This window comes from Borostomias antarcticus (assembly GCF_949987555.1).
Source record: "Borostomias antarcticus genome assembly, chromosome: 11".
Taxonomy (NCBI): domain Eukaryota; kingdom Metazoa; phylum Chordata; class Actinopteri; order Stomiiformes; family Stomiidae; genus Borostomias; species Borostomias antarcticus.
Window position 1 is genome coordinate 20,580,666 of NC_140244.1, and position 21,252 is coordinate 20,601,917.

Genomic DNA, 21,252 nt, shown 5'->3' on the forward strand with positions numbered 1-21,252 from the left:
CTCCCCTCACACTCCCCTCACACTCCCCTCTCTCCCACACGTCTCCCTCCCACACACCTCCCTCACACTCCCCTCTCTCACACTCCCCTCTCTCACACTCCCCTCACACTCCACTCCCCTCCCTCACACTCCCCTCACACTCCCCTCTCTCCCACACGTCTCCCTCCCACACACCTCTCTCACACTCCCCTCTCTCACACTCCCCTCACACTCCACTCCCCTCCCTCACACTCCCCTCACACTCCCCTCCCTCACACTCCCCTCCCTCACACTCCCCTCCCTCACACTCCCCTCTCTCACACTCCCCTCTCTCACACTCCCCTCACACTCCACTCCCCTCCCTCACACTCCCCTCACACTCCCCTCCCTCACACTCCCCTCCCTCACACTCCCCTCACACTCCCCTCACACTCCCCTCCCTCACACTCCCCTCTCTCACACTCCCCTCTCACACTCCCCTCCCTCACACTCCCCTCCCTCACACTCCCCTCCCTCACACTCCCCTCTCTCACACTCCCCTCACACTCCCCTCACACTCCCCTCTCTCCCACACGCCTCCCTCCCACACACCTCCCTCCACACCTCCATCTCCTCATCTGGACGCTCGTCTCCCAGCATTTATTTGTTTTACACCAAGCAACGTGTGAGCCTGATTTAAGTTATAAATTCTAGACAGACTGATTAGATTAGTGCGTGTGTGTGTCTGTGTGTGCGTGCGTGCGTGCGTGCGTGAGTGAGTGTGTGTGTGTGTGTGTGTGTGTGTGTGTGTGTGTGTGTGTTAGGGCTGTCAAAAAAAAATCAGAGTTAGTTATAAAAAATTATATATTTTTTTAAAGAAGTTTGAACCTAAATTTGAGAGTTTGAATATTGTAATATTAATACACTTGTAGGTTATTGAATAAGTACTGTAGGCTTTACATTTATAGGCTAAAATTTATTTACGGGCAATAATCCAGTCCATAAAGTTAACACCTCAGCGAGGGGTAACAGTGTTCACAGTTCAATATTACAGTCAAGTGTTATTTTATTAGGCTATTATATTCATGAAAAATCTTTATTTTTTTAAATACATATAAATTTGAATATCGTTCGAACTCTACTAAATTAATTAGAATATATTCAAACTCAATTTCATGGCACTTTTGACAGCCCTAGTGTGTGTGTGTGTGTGTGTGTGTATGTGTATAAGGGCTGTAACCATTTTTATTTATTTTTACCTTTTAGACGGAGCACTACATTGTAGTATTTCATAATGGTTTCAGTTCCAGACAGTGGAAGCTGCGTATGATGGCTTCTAGAAGCAAGTACCTAAACCAAACCAGGGCCTCTGGTCAGCTGGGACTCAACTCTCCTCTCTGCTCAGGTTATAGCTCTCTCTCTCTCTCTCTCTCTCTCTCTCTCTCTCTCTCTCTCTCTCTGTGTCCCTCTCTCTGTCCCTCTCACTCACTCACTTGCTCGAAATATTTGTCTTTGTTGAAGTGTTAAAAAAACACATCAAGCAGCAAGAATAGGCCTACTGTAGTTCCCCTGTATGGTTTTAACATACAGTATAAAAACGACACAGCCCAAGAACCCCTGTGGTACCTAGAAACCTCCCACCAGGGCTTCATGCTTCGCAAGCGCACAATTGGTCCTCCGCTCAACGTACAACAAAAAAAGGGAGAGATACTGAATTGGTGTTGGTTATAAAACGGAGCCTGTTATGCGTCATGGTGAGGCGGAGACCTTGAGCGTGTAACACTGAGTAATGGCCCCAACAGCAGGGGCTGCGTTCTCTTCTGCGTGTGTCCCCCCCCCTGTCCGGAGTCAACCATCTCCGAACACAGATCCATGGCCATCTCCTCCCACCCTCCTCCAGCCTCCTCCAGTCTCCTCCCACCCTCCTCCAGCCTCCTCCACCCTCCTCCCACCCTCCTCCAGTCTCCTCCACCCTCCTCCCACCCTCCTTCCACCCTCCTCCAGTCTCCTCCCACCCTCCTCCAGCCTCCTCCCACCCTCCTCCAGTCTCCTCCACCCTCCTTCCACCCTCCTCCAGTCTCCTCCACCCTCCTCCCACCCTCCTCCCACCCTCCTCCCACCCTCCTTCCACCCTCCTCCAGTCTCCTCCCACCCTCCTCCAGCCTCCTCCCACCCTCCTCCAGTCTCCTCCACCCTCCTCCCACCCTCCTTCCACCCTCCTCCAGTCTCCTCCACCCTCCTCCCACCCTCCTCCCACCCTCCTCCCACCCTCCTCCAGTCTCCTCCCACCCTCCTCCAGTCTCCTCCCACCCTCCTCCAGCCTCCTCCCACCCTCCTCCCACCCTCCTCCAGTCTCCTCCAGTCTCCTCCCACCCTCCTCCAGCCTCCTCCAGTCTCCTCCCACCCTCCTCCAGTCTCCTCCAGTCTCCTCCCACCCTCCTCCACCCTCCTCCACCCTCCTCCCACCCTCCTCCACCCTCCTCCCACCCTCCTCCAGCCTCCTCCACCCTCCTCCCACCCTCCTCCACCCTCCTCCCACCCTCCTCCAGCCTCCTCCACCCTCCTCCCACCCTCCTCCAGCCTCCTCCAGCCTCCTCCCACCCTCCTCCAGCCTCCTCCCACCCTCCTCCCACCCTCCTCCCACCCTCCTCCAGCCTCCTCCCACCCTCCTCCACCCTCCTCCCACCCTCCTCCCACCCTCCTCCAGCCTCCTCCCACCCTCCTCCCACCCTCCTCCAGTCTCCTCCCACCCTCCTCCAGCCTCCTCCACCCTCCTCCCACCCTCCTCCAGCCTCCTCCCACCCTCCTCCAGCCTCCTCCCACCTTCCTCCCACCCTCCTCCCAGCCTCCTCCAGCCTCCTCCCACCCTCCTCCAGCCTCCTCCCACCCTCCTCCAGCCTCCTCCCAGTACTTGAGCATCTGCTGTTTGTGCTGCTGTCATCTGACAACGGATGTAGGTTTTTGGGGATAAGCTTCCTCTGGCTCTGGCGCCCGATCCCCCTAATTTGTTTATTACTGTGACTCTCTAAAACAACAACAGCTCCCCTCAAGACGTGATTGTGATTTTTAAAAGAAATACAGTACCCCCCCTCCCCCATCCCCGAATGGTAATGAGTCCAGACAGATCTTCCTCCAGATCTTTCTCCAGATCTTCCTCCAGATCTTTCTCCAGGCTCAGCGATATCTCAACCAAGTGTGGAGATACTGTAGGGCTGGCTGTGCGAGACCAGCTGTAGCACTGCCCTCCACTGCCCAGAGGACCTCAGCAGCTGTCTCTTCATGTACAGAGGATCTGGTGTGTGTGTGTGTGTCGGGGGTGGGGGGTTACTGATAGAATCAGCCCTGCGGAGCCTGAGGAGAAACAGATCCAGGGTCTCCCAACGACCCCGGGGTCAGTCAGAGAGGCCCCGGGGTCAGTCCAGTCAGTCTAGCCACGCCGGAGACATCCGGGGGGACGAACGGAGCCATCCAGAATCAGAACACGATGGGGGGGGGGGGTCGTCAATCAATGTCACGGCGCGGCGAGACAAGACACACGCCAGGCCCGGCGCAGCTCCGGAGCCGAAGCCGAGCGCCGGCCGCGATTCAGACCCCGCGTCTCCTCGCCCCGTCCTGCGGCGCGGCGCCATTTCCCCCCCGCGGTCGTTATTCAACACGATGAACACACGCGCGTCCCGTCGGCTCCCGTCGCCCGGGGGAGGGGCCTATCTATCGGTAAGGCGCGAGGATGAGCCCATCAGTGAAAAGGCAGCGTGTCCCGGTTCCCATCCAACCAGGCCTCACTTCAGCACCATTGTCGGGCAAGAAAACGACTGTGGAGTTTCATAATCGTTCTCACCCTGCCCATCATTCTTCTCACACCTGTACGGTATCAGTCCCATCAACCCTCCCCTCGCATGTGAAAAGGAAACAGCCCGAGCGTCTGACTAGATTCTTATCAGGCAGTTTCAGGTCAGCCATTCTTACCTGGCTGGACCCCAGTGATTGTTTTTCAGCACGTTGAATGGATGGAGGCTGTAAGTCAGAACCACCCACTTCTCAAGCAGGGGGGAGAACAATGAGAACACTGTGTGTGTGTGTGTGTGTGTGTGTGTGTGTGCGTGTGCGTGCGTGCGTGTGTGTCTTGTTTACACAGCGTGATTTTGTACAGTCACCCTGCTGTGATTTAAGGTGTTGTTCTATGGTGTGCTCAGGCCACGTAGATGATAACGACCAATCCTCCTTGACACACTAGCCTTATTTCCACTGTCGTGCCGAACCGATACCGTGCTCAAACCGCGCCGCTCCGTACCCATGGGAACGGTTACAGTGTCTGTTTCCACCTCTCGGGCTGTTGCGTTCCACGGAATGTTGTTATTGTCGGTTGTCACGGTAGTTTGTTTTGTCTCTTCACGTTTCTACTAAAGAACGGTTCTGCTTCACTCAGTACGGTTAGACAACCGTGCCATGAGAACGGTTCTGCGAACGGTTCTGGGCCCAACTGGTCCCATGTGGAAACACCGTCGGAACGGTTACCCTGCGTGCTCAGAACGGTTCGGCGCGACAGTGGAAATAAGGCTACTGACTGCACAGCATGTACCCGTGCCCATACCGATGATGGAGAACATTATGGCTCGCTCTCCAGGCCCGGGACTGGTTTCAACTTTACCCCCATTTCCTTCGCGCCGCTCTCAGCGGGAGGGGGGGGAGTAGCCGCCTGGTTGTCGCCGGGCTGGTTTTTGGGCCGTGTGCCACCGGCAAAAGGAATTTGTCCATTGCGTTCAGACTTTGTGACCTTGGACACACCATTAATCTCTCCCCCTCATGCAGTATGGATTCCTGCCTCGCCCCGTTCTCCACCTTGGTTTCCTTCATGGCTGTTTGGGCCTCATTTTTCTCCATAAGAGCAGCAGGCTGACGGCAGGGAGGCGTGGGAGGGGGGTGGAGGGGGTGGCGCCGGTGGGAGGAGCCGTGGGCCGGCGAGGCGGGATGGTGGGGAAGCACCGAGAGGGCCCTCGCCAGGCAATCTCCCAGATGATGGAATGCGGTTGCCGAACAACATTCATAAATATTCAAATGAGGCGGAATAAGGCTGTGGAGAGACTGAGGGGGGGGGGGGGGGGCGGGGGGGCTGTGTTCTCCCCAGCGGTAGTCGGGTACCCGACGCCGGCGCTGTCCTTCCGCGTTTGTCAGGACCGCTGGAACGGTATTGTTCTTTTCGTTTGGAGGGGGGGTTTGTTTGATTTGAATACGAACCGAGCGGAGAGGAGCTCCCTGGGCGCGCGCAACCCCGTCTCCCACAAGGCCGCCGGTAATGAGACGTGCCGGGAGACCTGGGCTGCCGGTTTCACCTCAACAATTAGCATACGCTGCACTTTCCCCCTCAAACCGTGTGTCAGGGCCACAATTAACATGGCGGTGACTTCAAAAAGGAAAAGAAAAAAGTAAAGACGCTCCCCGTGGAGTGTGTCAGAGACGGGAAAAGTCGAAAGCAAGGCTATTTTTAGTGAAACGGGAGTTGGCAAGCACAGTGGCAGCCTGTGAGTCACAGTGTACTTAATTGCTAGCTAATATTTGTGGTTCCAGTAGTGGCTTACAATCTCAAGCTACAGCACTGTTGACAAAGGAGGCGTCGAGTAAACATGTTATCGGTGCTGGTTAAGTCTACCACAGCATCCAGGACTCAAAAAGAGCCGGCGGTCTGAAGGTGACAAACAGAGTCGTCGGTCTCGGGGCTAGAGCGACCGAGAACGCGGAGAACCGAAAAGAACTCTCCCCCGCTCGTCCCGGGGCGGTCTCGGCTCCCTCCGTCCACTACCGGTCTCCATCTTGTCTGTGTTCTCGGGGGTCAGGAGGTCACGGACCGTAGCGGAGGCTCTCACTCTCAGAGGTGTCTCTCCCATCTGTGCAGATACAAGTTAATTAAGAGTATGGCTTCTCTGGCAGGACCGCCGGACCATGGAGCTGCTCCCTCCCCGCGCTGTGATTTATGCCCGGGCTCGGGCTCAAGGACGAGCTGCTTCTAGTGCACTGCGGCACGGCGAGGCACGGCTCCAGCCAATCCGCTGCCTCAGCTCCGTACACTCCGGACAGACGTGCCCATGCGGCGGTACCAACCGTCCGCCACATCTTCAGCACTCAAATGCCTGCTGGGGTTTGGTTGTGTGGGCTGGATTTAATAGTACCTATTTGGATAAACATCTTGTGGTGCCCGCGTCTAGCGCAGACACACACAAACACAGTACGATAAGCGGTCTGCATGAATGCAGATGGCGTGGGTGTTTTGAAACGTTGTACTAGGCTACCGGTGACAAAATTGTGTCCCCTGAGAACAACAAAAGAGAAGCTTTGATGGTTTGTCACATTCAGAAGTCCTGAAGCGGCTCCTTAAAACTGAGCGTTGGTCTTGTGTGCGAATCAGTTGCAGCGCCAGTTGTGTTTTCGCTTCAGTTTAGCGTCCAGTCTGAACACTGGAACATTTTGGCAGTTAGGAAAGAGGCAAATTTAAACAGTACTCTGTGTGACAACAACGCATGTGTGTGTGTGTATGTGTGTGTGTGTGTGTTTGAACACTAGCTCATCTTGCCCCCTCTGTGTGAGATGAGGACCCTGCCAGGGGATCTAGACCTGTGCCCAAGCACACAAGTCTCCTCTGCCAACCACCCCCCATAAACCCCTCTCCCCCCCCCCCCGGACCTCCGCTCCCCAGGAATGCAGCGAGGAGCGGTGGCTGAGAGGCCCTCCGTGTTAATAATCACACGATAACGCTCATGATCAGTGTCTGGGATCAGACTGGTGATGTGAATGTAATGATGTATTTGAATGGGGAACCGCTGGGAGATGTGGGGCGGTGGAAAAGGTCAACGCCAAGTAGGGGCTTAGCAGAAACTGATGTGGATTATTCTCTCTCTGTGTGTGTGTGTGTGTGTGTGTGTGTGTGTGTGTGTGTGTGTGTGTGTGTGTGTGTGTGTGTGTGTGTGTGTGTGTGTGTGTGAGAGAGAGAGGGAGAGAGAGGAAGAGAGAGGGAGAGAGAGATTTGGGGAATGGAGGATTATGAATGATGTTTTTGTAAACCACGGCGGTGTGTCTGCTCCTTTGAACCTTGTGTAGATTATATGTTCAGTAGAACAGCACAGTATCCCAAATTCCTTCCAAGGCAGAGCATGGCCAAATCTGCCAGCGAGCAACTATTACACAAAGCACTTCCAAGAGATCCCCTTGGCTGGAGAAATGTATTGTGCTTAGTTAGCCAGATACTCCAGCACTGTGGGATGAGCCTCACGCTGTTCTGGCTTCCGGCGATCCCATCCCATTCCCGTTTACACTCCCTTATGCAAAGAAAACATATCCCCCCATATATTAACCATCAATATGTGAAATATATGGAGGAAATATACAGAATAATATGATACATACATAATATATTGAATAATCCATAAGGAATTGCAGCTTTTCATATATTGCAGTATATTGGAAAATATAACCAATACTTTCCTATATATGGAAATGTATTGTTTGATATATTACATTATATTCTCCAATATATCGCAGTATATTTTTGTTTCCTAAGGGCTCCCGTAGCGTTTGACTGGACCCTCCCCTCAGCCTGCTCGGGGGTAGGGGGGTGGGGGATGGGCGACTGGCGGAGGCGTCGCCGGCCGAGCCTCTAACACGTCTCCCTCTCAAGGACGTTCGCTCCCCAGACTGAGGACGGCACCGCGCAGGCAGGATGCCCCAGAATGCATTGCGTTCTAGCGCTCCGGAGGTGCGAGAGGGGCCATCGGCAGCAGAGTCTTCGGGCCGGTCCTCTGTGTGATTATATTTAGTGTGTGGATGTAACCAGTCCCATCTTAAGGCTTAAACCATTGGGGGGGGATTATTTTTCAGAGTTCATACACGGGACATGGAATCAACACTGTCACTCAAAAATCATTGTTTACTCAAAGTTCTATTGATTAGATTCAACATCATAGCAGTTGACATCGTGAATTGGGATTTTTTTCTTAAATGCATGTGACATGTTCCTTTGCATCAACATTAAACTAGGTTGTTCCACGGATTTAACATTTTATGAATGATTATTATTTATTTATTCACTGCCTCAGTTGGCAAAGCATTATGTTGAGTTTTCATCTACCACTCGGTTTCAAGTCAGCATCTGAAAACCCTCGTTTTGGAGGGCCGTTTGAGCGTCCACTAGCCCTCGATATGCACGTGAACGTGCAAAATGTAGGGGTAGGGGCTAGGGCTAAGGGGGGGGGGGGGTGTTGGGATTGGGCCTTCATGTCCTTGTATGTATTTTCTAAGAACATTATTTCCCCAGCCTAAATGTTTGCTAACCTCTTGAATACATTCATCTGGAATGGGACTGATACTCGTGCAGACCTCGTGATCCCCGGCGGGAGCCATTTTCAGGCGAGACGCCTCTCCGCATGTCCTCTGTGGGGGACTGAGGACCTTGTCACCCCCCCCCAGTGTCCTCTGTACAGACACAGTGGCCCTTGGCCCTGTGACACAACAATACCGTAGCAGCTGTCTCCCATCACTCCTGTCTGACAGGGAGAGACGCAGCAGCCGACACCACAATCAGCCAGGTTGGTTCTGAACGCTTCAGGAAGAAATAAGGGTGGATGTGCTCGTTGGCCTCTCTGCGTTGTTACCGTGTTGGGGTTTTGTAACGGGGAGAAAAGTGGGGTAGTTCAACCGGAGCTATGCATATCTACTGTAGCAGATGCCACTGCGTCGCTCGTCAGCTTTTCTTCCATCCCCTTCCTGGGTTCCATCTTGGGTCCTCTTGACTTACGAACACACGTAGCCACCTCCCATAAACACCGCTTCAGCCAGCTATCACGCCAAAAAGACATAGCGATTCAGTGGTGCGGGTGGGTGGGATTTGTACTGAGTAGTGAGTTCAACCAACGGAATTCGCTTACACATAGTAGCTGCAGTGAAGAGAGAGATTGTGTGTATGTATATATATATATATATATATATGTAGAGAGAGAGAGAGGCTCTGCTAAACTCTAGACTTGGCACACACACACACACACGTACACACGTCGACTTGAGTATACCACCAACCACTGCATTGGGTCTGCAAAGCTTCTATGTTGGCATCGGTTGAGCTGAGTGTTGAGTTGTTGTTGAGTTGTTGTGCACTGGAGCTGGAGACCCCCCCCCCCACCACACACACACACACACTCCATCTGTCAAGACGGCTCTACTGTTGTGGAGTCCAGTCCCCCGCCCCCAGCACCCCCAGGCTCCTGGCCAGCCCCCCTCTCACTCACACCGCCGACACTGCTCCGACAGGGGAAACAAGGATGTTTAATGGTGTGGATAATCCGAGCGGTTTCTGTAATTAAAAAGAGTCCTTGGCGTTAATTAGTTCTAGCTGTTGATAATGCAGCCGTCCCAAATCCCTCTGATTGACTTCTATTCAATTAGCGAAATTGAATTAATATATAACACGCCAGCAGCTTCCCCCCTGCTGTGAGGCAGTTAAGTGGGCCGAACCCTGCGGGCGCCGGCTGGCCCACGCCAGCCCTCTACGTCTTAGTTTTTTGGACAAGCAGAAAGAATTGTTGTTATCGTAAAGGCACAGTTCACTGAATTTGAATGCGTTGCTTGCAATTGATCACGGCTTGCATCACGTCTTTGGGTGTCACACCCAAAAGCAGCTGTCGTGACCTCAACACCAGGGTGGAGGTCCCAGTGTAAAGCAAACAACACTGCTGCTGCTCACTGACCAGCATGCAGTATCTGTCGCTCATCTCAAAGATTCAGATCGTCTCTAACCCAGCAGCCCCCAGGCACGCTTGACCTTTAACCCATCTCACAGATGCCAAACACGCCAGCAGCCATCGCTCCTTCACTGATCAAACAGAGCAGCAGAATTCTACACGGCGCTCCGGACACAAAACCTATTTGAAAGAGAACGAGTGACGCATCGATGCCTTTTCGTATCGCGCATTAAATGAACCTGTTTCTTTCTCTCTCTCTCTCTCTCTCAGCCTAATTAGGCCAAGCCGGTTTTCTGCCCCACCCACTGCGTCTGCGGAGCAGCGAGGGGCCCCCTAGGCTATAGCTACTGTACAGCCACACACACACACAGCTTGAAACATAACTCCATTACTGAGGCGGCACCACTCCTTTGAGCCACATCTCGAATGTCAACAGCGTAGCGGCGCATCCGCAGCCCGAATCTGCGGCAGCTCTGCGACGGATCCGGTCCCAGACACGGGGCGGGGATCTCCCGCCGAGCCTCTCGGGCCACGGGAGAAGCGCTCCGTTTGTCTGCGTAGGCTCTGAGGAGAGGACGGCGCTTGGAGCTGGCGCAGAGAGAGCTGGCGCTGCTACCCCCGTGTCTCTGAATAGCAGAGTGTTTTAGCGGTTCGGGGCATATCTGAAGCCACCTGTGTCGGCTTTGTGACTAATAAATGGACCTTGGCTACACAAAACATGCTACGTACAGTATCCTAGGAGAGCAGCAGAAACCACCCACCACCCTTTTCGTAGCCATAACTCTGCTGCAGCTATTGGGCCGGCAGGTGTCGTACCGGTGTTGTGCGGTCGACTAAGTACGGTGTGATTAACGGCGTGCAGGTACTGTAAGGCTGCCATCCTTCAAGCTCTCGTTAGCGTGGTTAATCGAAAGAGCTAGGAGGTAAACGGCAGTCACCGGACCCAGGCGACGAAGCTCTCCAGGAGTCTTCCGGCACCAGCACCACCACGACGTCCTTGTCCATACGCTGCAGCTCATATATATGCGAGTATTTACGAGGGCATAAAGCTGTGATATGCACGGAGCAGTGCTACGGGTTTGTTCCAGTAATGCTTCAAGGTTCTGTCGGTCGTGGGATGTGAACAGTTTTTGCCGGAGAAGTTTTTGGATCGTATCCACGCTCCGTTTTCCTCATTATCTTCACTTCCTACCGAAGCCAACATCTGGTCATCAAATCTTAACGGCCGCCTACGTAAGATACCGTACAAGCAACGACTCTCATGCTCGGAGCTTTTGTTTCCTTTCTTCTGTTTCCAGGCCTCGATATTTAGAACATTTGTAGCATTCCAGAATGCGGAGAATCTGGTCGTTTCCTGCGGCGGCCGTGTTCCGCTGCCCGGTCAGACCGGCTTACGTTTCACCACCCGCTGGCCGGCCGGAGCGAGCTTGAGGGCAGGCCCGCATACCTCGCACCCCGCTGGCCGCGCTGATGAGGACAGGTTGATTGATGGGGTCGGGGGGTCAGCCGTCCCAGGGGCCTCTGGGTAATAATGAAATCTGGCCAGGCTGAAGAGGCTTACGCACAGCTGGGGAAACTACACACTCGCTGACGCCCCCTGTCATCAGTCAGTATAAAAACACCACCACGCAGAGCCTACCGGCCGCACACGTCGGGATTATGATGGATCCCTGCTCGGCAGGTCCCTGCAGTACCGTAATACCTCCGGATATCTCAGCAATAATGTATTTCTAGTGTGTGTTGAGGCTCTGCAATATGCTCTGGAGCACTGCAGTTTTTCTCAATATCTCAAGTTTCCGCCACTTTTAGCAACGAAATCTGTCTTCGGTCTCTAGTTGAGCGCAGCGTTTAGCCTAGATACTGACTCGTGAGTCTATGTAGGCTTAGGCCTGTAAAAATATCAGACTGTGAGTAACAAACGGTGGTCTAGTCATGTGGTTTCACCTCCCCCTCCCTCCCACCGGGATAATGCTGTTGCGTAACAAAACAGATCAAACTTTTGCCAAATCCAGTCGGAAGAACGTCGAAAACATCTTTTCCGCTGAGAAACTCCGCTAGTGCATACTCTTATTCTTCTTTCATTGTTGTTATTGAGTCTATTTCTGCAATAACATCACTTATGGCTGTGTTCATTCTTCTAACGTTAACATTACCGCTCATTGCTTCAGGAACTTCCATTACTGTTTTACTACTAGCGTACTCCTGTATTTCACGTCATCATCTATGGGAACCAATCAGGGACTGGGGGCGGAACAGCAGTTAAAATGCAGTCTCTTGATTGGTGCCCCATTTTCGGGGAAAACTCAAATCGCTCTGGGCGGGTGAAAGTCCAGACTCGTAGAGAAAACGACCAAAATTCGCAACGAGTCTGGTTTAGCAGCTTAACTCGGACCCGCCTCATCCTGCCTGATCTTCAGTTGGCTCACTTTCATACTACACTCTCATAGTTGAGTCCCATGACTGACTGTATGCACTAGGCACTGATTGCCCCACCGCCACCACCCCCAGCCTCCACCCCTTTGGCCTCTCGCAGCACGCCCAGGCGTTAGAGAACCAGCGCATCCAGATGGCTGCGATTAGCTTAGCCTGGAGGAGGAGGAACACGAGGGCTGAGAAAAAGATGAGAAGTCTTTGAGAAAGAGAGGGAAGTCAGAATACTGACGCCTGGCCAGAGAGGGTGAGGAAAAGATTAACAAATTAGCTTTACGCTAAGAAGTGGAATAGGGACACGGGGGGTCTAGACCCAGACCATTGTGTGTGTGTGTGTGTGTGGGTGTGTGTTTGTGTTATCCACCAGGCTTTGGCAGACCCTGTTGATAAGTTCCCTAGTGTACATGTAGGTGATGCGCCGTCAGCCAAGCCACCCTCTTCTTGTATCCTGCCGTGGTAGCCGGAACCGCAGAGACGAAGCGATCGGCTCAGCAGAGATTTAATTAGCCGTAGACCTTGGGATGAACGAGGCTTTGTGATCGTCGGAAACGCATCTCTCACCCTGGCGCTGACGCGTCACGCCAGCGCGATGCGCCGCTCCGCCTCCCGACGGACCCCCTCCTCCGCTCCCCGTCCGAGAGCTGGCGGCGGTGACTCACCGCGACCGGGGCTCGGCTCCTCCTCCTTCTCCTCTGCGCTGGCCGTGCCGGTCCCTGTCAGCGCCGGAGCTACAGCAGCCAACGGGACAGATGGAGGCGGCCTGACGGCACATCCATCAGGCCTCGCTTCAAAAGGCCAGCGCCGTATCTCCACGCCCAGCTCCTACCCAGTCTCCCGGCCGGCCTGGCCGCCTGCCCGCCCACCTCGGCGGGGCCCGGCCCCCTCATCACCACCAGGCTACAGACAGCGTATCAGCGGACAACCTGACTGGAAAGAGCAGAGCTAAACGGGATGCGAGCGAGGCTCGAAACAGACCATCGGCTCTAGGAGAGCGGAGGGCAGAGGGACAGTGCCGCTCAGTCACTGCCCCATCTAGAGGGTCCGCTCCCGGGCGCGGCAGGACAAGGGGGTCTTCCCACCGTCCATCTGCTCCTTCCAGTAGAGGTGGCCGGTACTGTAAGAACGCCACGAATTATATGGATTTTGCCACATCATTGACTATCGTGATGAATGTATTTGTCTATCAAAGGAGTCGTTTATATTGATTCGTTCAAAACTTGCGGTTGTGGCCGAAAAAATTTACATGGGTCTGTGGTTTTACAAATTTGTGTGGACATAATATGATTATATTATGAAAGATGAGGATTGAGTTTAGGAAGATTGCCTTGAAAAAAGGCAAAAAGGCAATCCCCACCGATACTCTCAACACCGCTCGACCACAGTAGTCACAGTGTTACCACACAGATAAAGAGCAACCGTCTTTGAACACATGATGGCAAAAATGTCTACATGACAAATAGATCCAGCGGGTGGAAATTAGCTGTTTAGCTATAACCTTGTACAGTGCATCTCTCCCTATTCTATAGGGTAAATGTCTACTGTACCTTGTCCCTGTCTTAAAAATAAATAAAATCAATCAATCAATCCAAAAAATCATTCATTCTCCCTCTCGTCTTTCTTTGCGTTTCCTCTGAGAGACGTTGGATTCTGTTCATTTTAGCTTAATCACAGTGCGTCACGGCAGCGCTGCACGGCCCCCCGGACCCCCTCGGGACCAGAACACCAAGCTAAACTGCCAGACAGACAGAACTGTGCTGTGGAAATGAGGATACAACCTGTAGGGTTCAAGCGGGGGTCAAAGTCAATGTGGTTCTGCTCGGCTCCGAGCTAGAAACAGCAGCTCTACTGTATATGGGTCTGGACGAGAACCTGCAAAGACGGGTGGCGTCTCTGCTTTAGGTGGGTAACTGTGCTGGCTAAGAGGAGTCTCTCACAGGCCCATATAGCAGATACCCCGGGCCTTCTGCCCTGTCTGAGACCAGGACAACCACCTAGGAGGTTCTGGGTGAGACAGCCGATTAGAGAGCGAGAAAGAGAGAGAGAGAGGAGTAGGAGGCTTGGCTACGATGCTCTGTGTAATTTCATTGGGGTGAAAACTTGTAATGAGTTGTCTGATCAGTAGCAAATGGATGTCGTGCTACGTCCTTTCCCGCTGATTGCTGCTGCCGCCGCGTCGAGAGCGGAGCCCCCCCCCCCGTGGAATAATTATCACCTTGTCTAAACTGAGCTACCTGAGGTACATACCCATTTAACTGTCAAGTCAAGCACCACTCACTGTATTCACACATTGTTCACGATTTTCACTTCCGCGGCCCCTCAAGGCTTGTCCATTATAATCAGTCAAAATACATGATAGCTTTTCTATCTATTTTGAGAGCCGTACGCTGGGGGATTCAATTTACTGCTCCATGGAGGCAGTTCCAACATTTAACCTGTATTACTATTGATCTAAAGGAGAGGGATACATGGGCTGTACTCGGAGACTTCGATTCCCTGCACATCATGATACTGTACACGCAACGTGTCCAGACGAAGATAGCTTACCATTTAAAGACGATGAATCAAACCATGAACCAAATTTCAAGATAATATTTCAGTCTAAATAATCTTCTGATAGTGTTCTCAATGTCTAGTGCCTCCAACTCTTCCATCATTAAATGTGTGTGTGTCCGCCGGCGGAGGAAGACTAATTTCGTCTGTCTCCACCGGACACAAGATGTAGAGATGAGAAGAATATACATGTCAAGGAGTTCTGAACATCTTCCAGATTCCATCTCTCTATCTCTCTCTCTCTCTCTCTCTCTCTCTCTCTCTCTCTCTCTCTCAGTTGTAGTAAGTGGTTCATGTTCACCTTTCCATTTGGGAACTGTCAGAATCCTGGGTTGTTCCTAGGTGCCCCAGCTGTTCCTTTGTGCGAGGAAGCTGTTGCCTTCCTGAGCGTTGCTCTTCTGCTGCCGCCGAGCTCATTCTAAATGCAATAAACCTAAATAAATAAATAAATACATCTCATAACACAGCGTGCTCTGCCGGAGGGTGCTCTAGCACCTTTGAGAGAACAGCCGTGCGAGGTTAGCTTGCGAATCACATTACTATCGAATGTCTGGACTCTGAACACAGCAGAGTCAGGGGTATGTCCTCTGTGGCTTTGGTCAACAGTTTTTTTTTATAGGACAGGCTATTAACTGCAGGCTAATATGAAGGAGGCCAGCCCAGAGATATTTCAACAGTTCCTTTCTCCGGTGCAGTGCAGTGCAGTGCGGCAGAGTAGTGGCAAGTCCCTGGTGGGCTGTAATACAGCCGCCCTCACAGACAGCACTACGGCCCACTTGCCCTGCTGTCGTCCACCGCCAGCCAGCCAGGGGTGCTGCCCTCGTTGCGGAACTGAAGCTCGGCGTCTGTACAGCCAGTACTGGTTAGAAACCGCACTCGGGGGGGGCTTACGGGTCTTAACTAGATTTATCGATCTGCGCTCTTGACTGCGAAATTTGAAAATGCCAAGAGAGCTGGGGATGTTTTATAAATCAAGGGATTCCTGAAGGAGACGGATTGGCCGGCTGTATGAGCCAGGCTCATGGCTGACGTGTTGTGGAGTTCTATTAACAGTAGCACATCTTCTCTCTCTTCTCTTTCATGTGGATGGACCTCTCCGGTGTTAATTCCGTCTTCTCTCAGGTAAGCTCAACTCTCTCGACGACACATTCTCCACCATAGAAAGATTTGAAACAGTGTTTCCATCTAAACATTCACGGGGCGACTGACTAACCTCTCCTTAGTCTGACGTAAGCTGGTCGGATGCAGTAGTTCTCCATTCTCAAGGTCAAACGTTCCACCTTCAAGGTCAAGGTCAGCCGGACATGAAATAAACAAGCAGCTGAGGGAGTGGGAAATATCGTTTAACAGCTGTCTTTGAAAAAAAGGACAGGCAGAGCAGCACAAGTTGATTCAAGCTCGGATGCAAAGATTCTCATCCGCCATTCGTTTTGGCCAGTTGGTAAACAATGCTGACACGTTTTGGCTGGAAAGCCTTTGTCGGAGCGTGGGAAATATTGCTGCACGAATCTGTGGTAAAAAAAAAAAATGTGTCCAGATTTCAACAGTGCAAGAGAGATTGCAGTGTGTAAATTATTTCTTAAATCTCTCAACCTCACTTCCTCTGTCTCTCTCTCTCTCTCCCTCTCTCTCTCTCTCTCTCTCTCTCTTTCTCTGGTCTTGTCAGTAGCTCTGCTTCATCCTCTTAAATCATTGACCAGCCAGCAGAAACTGATGACCCAGACCCCTCTGTCGGAAGCTGTTCTGAGCCCTTAGCAAGCACGAAAAGCGCTGCTCATTTTTTGGCACGGTCCTGCCGCTTCCACTTCTTCCTTCATTGGCTTTCTGTCTCCTGACAAAAACCCATGACTCTTTGGTAAAGTAGTTGAACTCCTGCGCGGTCACCCTCTATAAGCGCTGATGTGGCTGGGAAAAAACGGTCTCTCGTGGCTGTTGGTGGCTTCCTGTAACTCATGTCGAGAGCCAGCTAGATGGGACACATCTCCTTCAGGTGACCTTTCCAGGGCCTGGTCTCCAGCAGCGTTGCCCTGCCCGCCAGTCAGATGACCTGCAGGCAGGGGTCAGGACCCAGAGGGGAGCGCTGATCCTGGGGGGCCCTGGAGACATCCAGCGTGTCTGAGATGGTCGGGGGCCTGGAGGGCGGCCTGGTTGATCCCAGAGCGGGACTCAGGGGGCCTGGGGTAGGGAGAGAGAGAGGGGGAAAGGGGTCGGGGTGCCAGCAAAGCCCCGGGGGCTACAACTCCGATCCAGCAGGCGGCCGCGGGGCTCCGTTGTGTCCGAATCACAAAGCAGAACATGTCTCCGTCCTGAGCCGACTTCCTGATTGGTCTCGAGTAGAGCGGATAGCTCAACAGCCTCTCCACGCTGCTGATGGGAGGGCTCTCCAACATCAATCATGCTGTCAACCGGAACAATGAAACCATCGATGTGAGGAGATCAAGGACATGGCTGTACAATTAGGAACTGTCACTTGCATTTTATATGACAAACAACTTGCATTTTATATGACAAACAACTTGCATTTTATATGACAAACAGGGGGTTTTGTAACGTGCTCGTGGTTATGAAAACATCTTCATCTGCTCGGCTACGCGATCGGACCGGGAACCATAGAACCCAGAGTTTTTCCTAACGACGCCGAGGAAAAACTCTGGGTTTTAGTCATAGGGAGGGCAGTCGGCTGCCTACAGTTTCTCAGACACGGAGCAGTGAACACCACCGCTGGCCTCCCGGTTACTCCTCCCGCATAAGACTACAGCACACCCCGAGGGCTCCTGGAAGACCGAAGCTTTGCTCTTCTTTGATTGGCTGCCTGGCTTCATCCGCATCCCCACATGCACACGCTCCCCAGAGGCCCCGACGGAGGAGCCGGCAGAAGAGAACACGGAGAGTAAAGCTTTTCAGAAGATAACGTCTCCTCACTCCTCACCGTCGTGCAGGCACATCGGCTGGAAGTGTGTCATTACTCAATCACTCAGATAGCTTCTCTAACTCTGCGTTTCTGTACACCCTCCCCCCCCCCACACACACACACACACTCTCTCTCGCGCCGTCTCCAGTGTTTAAGTGAGCTCGCTCTGTGTGAGCCGCATCCAATATTTACACGCCGTCTGCGTGCGGCGTTCCGACGTGGGCGCACCGAACGCGGAGCGGGACGCGGGCGGCGGCTGGATGCCGATTGAAAATACAGTGGATCCCGCCCTTGATCTGGCACACGGGCGCAATCACAGCGACGGAGACCTGCCCAAAAACCTTTGATGCCCCTCCTCCCTTCGCACCCCCCCCACCCCCCCCCCCCACCCCTCTCTCCGTGCCTGTTTTTCATTCATCATCGTTATTATTCTCATTCAAAGACACCCTACAGCGAGCGGCATCCAATATGCGCAGCACCGACGTTCGTGCGCCGGGAATTCAATTATTGTTCGGTTCTTTTTCGTTCTCTCCCCTTTTGTGTTCCTGGAAGCCTGGAACGCCTGGAAGCGTTTTTTTCGTTTCTTGTTTTCATACAGCAACAGCGTTCCAGGTTGATAAATCCTACCTGCGCTCATTTCACTGTCTCTCTCCAAGCAGAGGAGGGTGGCAGGCTGGCAGCCCCGGGGGGGGGGGGGGTGGAGGAAGGGGGGCAGATTGGACTGGCATCGATCACGGGGGCGCTCCGCCAGTCCCTCCTCCCTAGGACGGGCCTTGTTGCTCTTGTTAATGTTTACCACCTGCGCCGTTTTGTCTCCTGAAGCGGCCGCTCCGTCTCCTCTGCCTCCCTCCTGCCCTTTGTCAAAGCCGGCGAGGCCGAGAGAGCTGTCTGGGCCGTTCCTCGCTAAATCTACCCCGGTCACCGCCGGGGCCGTACATTCACACGGCGTCAACCCGGGGAGATAAAGCCCAGAATGGATGGACGACGTTTTCCGGAATGTTAGAATCACAACGGAGCTGCCGTGCACCAGCGGGAACACTGCGGCCATCTTGTGAGGGGCGTTTTGGGATTGTGAATAGAAGCCAGTAGAGCTGGAGTGGAGTGGATGTAGTGGATGTCTACTCTGGGTGGTGGCTGCGTGTCTAGTTTTGAGGGTGGCTTGTTATTAGCGAGCCGGCTACTCATCTGTGTCTGCTCATTTTGATGATCCCTGTAACAGCCTCTCCCTGTAACAGCCTCTCCCTTTAACAGCCTCTCCCTTTAACAGCCTCTTCCTGTAACAGCCTCTCCCTGTAACAGCCTCTCCCTGTAACAGCCTCTCCCTGTAACAGCCTCTCCCTGTAACAGCCTCTCCCTGTAACAGCCTATTCCTGTAACAGCCTCTCCCTGTAACAGCCTCTCCCTGTAACAGCCTCTCCCTGTGTGTTGAGTCAGGTCCCTGTAACAGCCTCTCCCTGTGTGTAGAGTCAGGTCCCTGTAACAGCCTCTTCCTGTGGAGTCAGGTCCCTGTAACAGCCTCTTCCTGTGGAGTCAGGTCCCTGTAACAGCCTCTTCCTGTAGAGTCAGGTCCCTCAGAAAACAAGGCCTGTTTAACCCAGGACAGAGAGAGAAGACCCCCTCCCTGCCTACGCTTTCACACAGGCGTTTTCTCTCAGGCATGCAGAGACTGCTGCATCTGTCTCACGCTGAAATGTTAGCGACCGGTCCGTAGATGGTTTTTGCAGCGCATCCACAGGGCGTGCTTCCCTTGTCATTGTCACTGTATTTTACTTGATTCCTTATATTTATATTTTCTTGTGTTTTATCTTCCATCTTATTTTCCTGCTTTTTACTTATTTTATGTATTTTTATGTGAAGCATATACATTCTCTGTTGTAAAGCACTTTGAGCTGCATTTATTTGTATGAAAGGTGCTATACAAATAAATATTATTATTATTATTACTACTACTACTACTACTACTACTGCTGCTGCTGCTGCTACTACTACTACTACTACTACTACTACTACTACTACTACTACTACTACTACTACTACTACTACTACTACTACTACTACCATTATTACTACTACTACTACTACTACTACTACTACTACTACTACCACTACTACTACTACTACGACTACTACTACTATGACTACTACTACTACTACTACTACTACTACTACTGCTACTACTACTACTATGACTACTACTACTACGACTACTACTACTATGACTACTACTACCACTACTACTACTACTACTACTACTACTACTACGACTACTACTACTATGACTACTACTACTATGACTACTACTACTACTACTACTACTACTACTACTACTACTACTACCACTACCACTACTACTACTACTACTACTACTACTACTACTACTATGACTACTACTACTACCACTACTACTACTACTACCACTACTACTACTACTACTACTACTACTACTACTACTACTACTACTACTTCTTCTACCACCGTGCGAGGAATCTCATTCCAGCCTGTTATTATCAGGTCTTTGATCTGAGCCCAGGGCGACACCCTCACTCAGGTTAGACTTGCAGACCAGGAAGAGCAGATGACATGAATGCCCTGTAGCGTGGCCATGGAAGCCTCCCGCTGCTGTGTGAATGAGTGTCTCTCCGTTGAGGCCTTCTACTAGCAGCCACCACTAATTGGTTATTGAAAATGTACCCATTTCTCTGAATTAGCCACTCATCCAAGCTACCTCCCTCTGTATTAAGAGGATTGGCCTTCCGCTTCACTCATTCACTCTTGAGTTTAACAGCTCGGAAGAAAAAAAAAAACTTCATCGTTGACCCAGATAAACAAGGTCTCCGTGGTGATTAATCAGCTGAATGTCATTTGGGAGCAACCTTAACCCTCTGCACATGCTCAGTGGCGGTAACATCCCTGTGGAGGGGGCACGGTGGGAGCGGTTACCCCCGGTTACGCCAGGCCCCTCCTCCTCTCTAGGCCGGCTCAGGGTGTTGGGCTGGGCCGGCCCTGGGGCCCGGGAGAGCCGTGGGGACGGGGACGGGGCCGGGGCTAGGACTCTCCCTGGCCCCAGAGACAACCACAACCCCTGGCCCTGCGCCCGTCCCCCCTGGCCCAGTCCAGACTGCGAACGGTCTGGAGGCAGATGGACTGGACCTGGTGGTTCAGCCAATAACAGGCTGGGAGACAAACTGAGCTCTGCAGCCTCTTTAAGATTCAAGATCTGTTTATTAGCCTTGTATATGGTGCACACATACTAGGAATTTGACTAGGGTTAAGGCACGCGCTGTTGAAGACGACATAGGACAGGGTGCAGGACAGGACAGTGCAAATGCAATACAAAAAAAAACGTGCAAATGCAAAAAAGTGCAAACAAAACTGCCGCCATGGCCACCAGCAGGGTAACCTGCTCCCTTTTTTCATTTCCAAAAGGGCCACAGTTGAGCTGACAGGTTATGGCTGATTGTCGTTTTCCATAACTGTCTGCCAGGAAAATAGCTGACATGTTTATTCCTCATAAATGTTGTATATGTGTGTTGTGGATTTTGCATGACATGACAGAGGGGGTGACGAAGATCACCTGTCAAAACCTCTTCTGAGTAAGGAGCTGAGTAAGGATTGTCACGCGCACACACACACACACACACACACACACACACACACACACACACACACACACACACACAC

At 52.3% G+C, this 21,252-nt stretch overlaps 1 protein-coding gene across 1 annotated transcript in view; it reads left to right on the top strand.

Annotated features, from left to right (window-relative positions):
- magi3a (membrane associated guanylate kinase, WW and PDZ domain containing 3a) overlaps positions 1 to 21,252 on the top strand; it is a 114,076-nt gene that overhangs the window by 30,295 nt on the left and 62,529 nt on the right. The gene's annotated exons all lie outside the window — the stretch shown is intronic.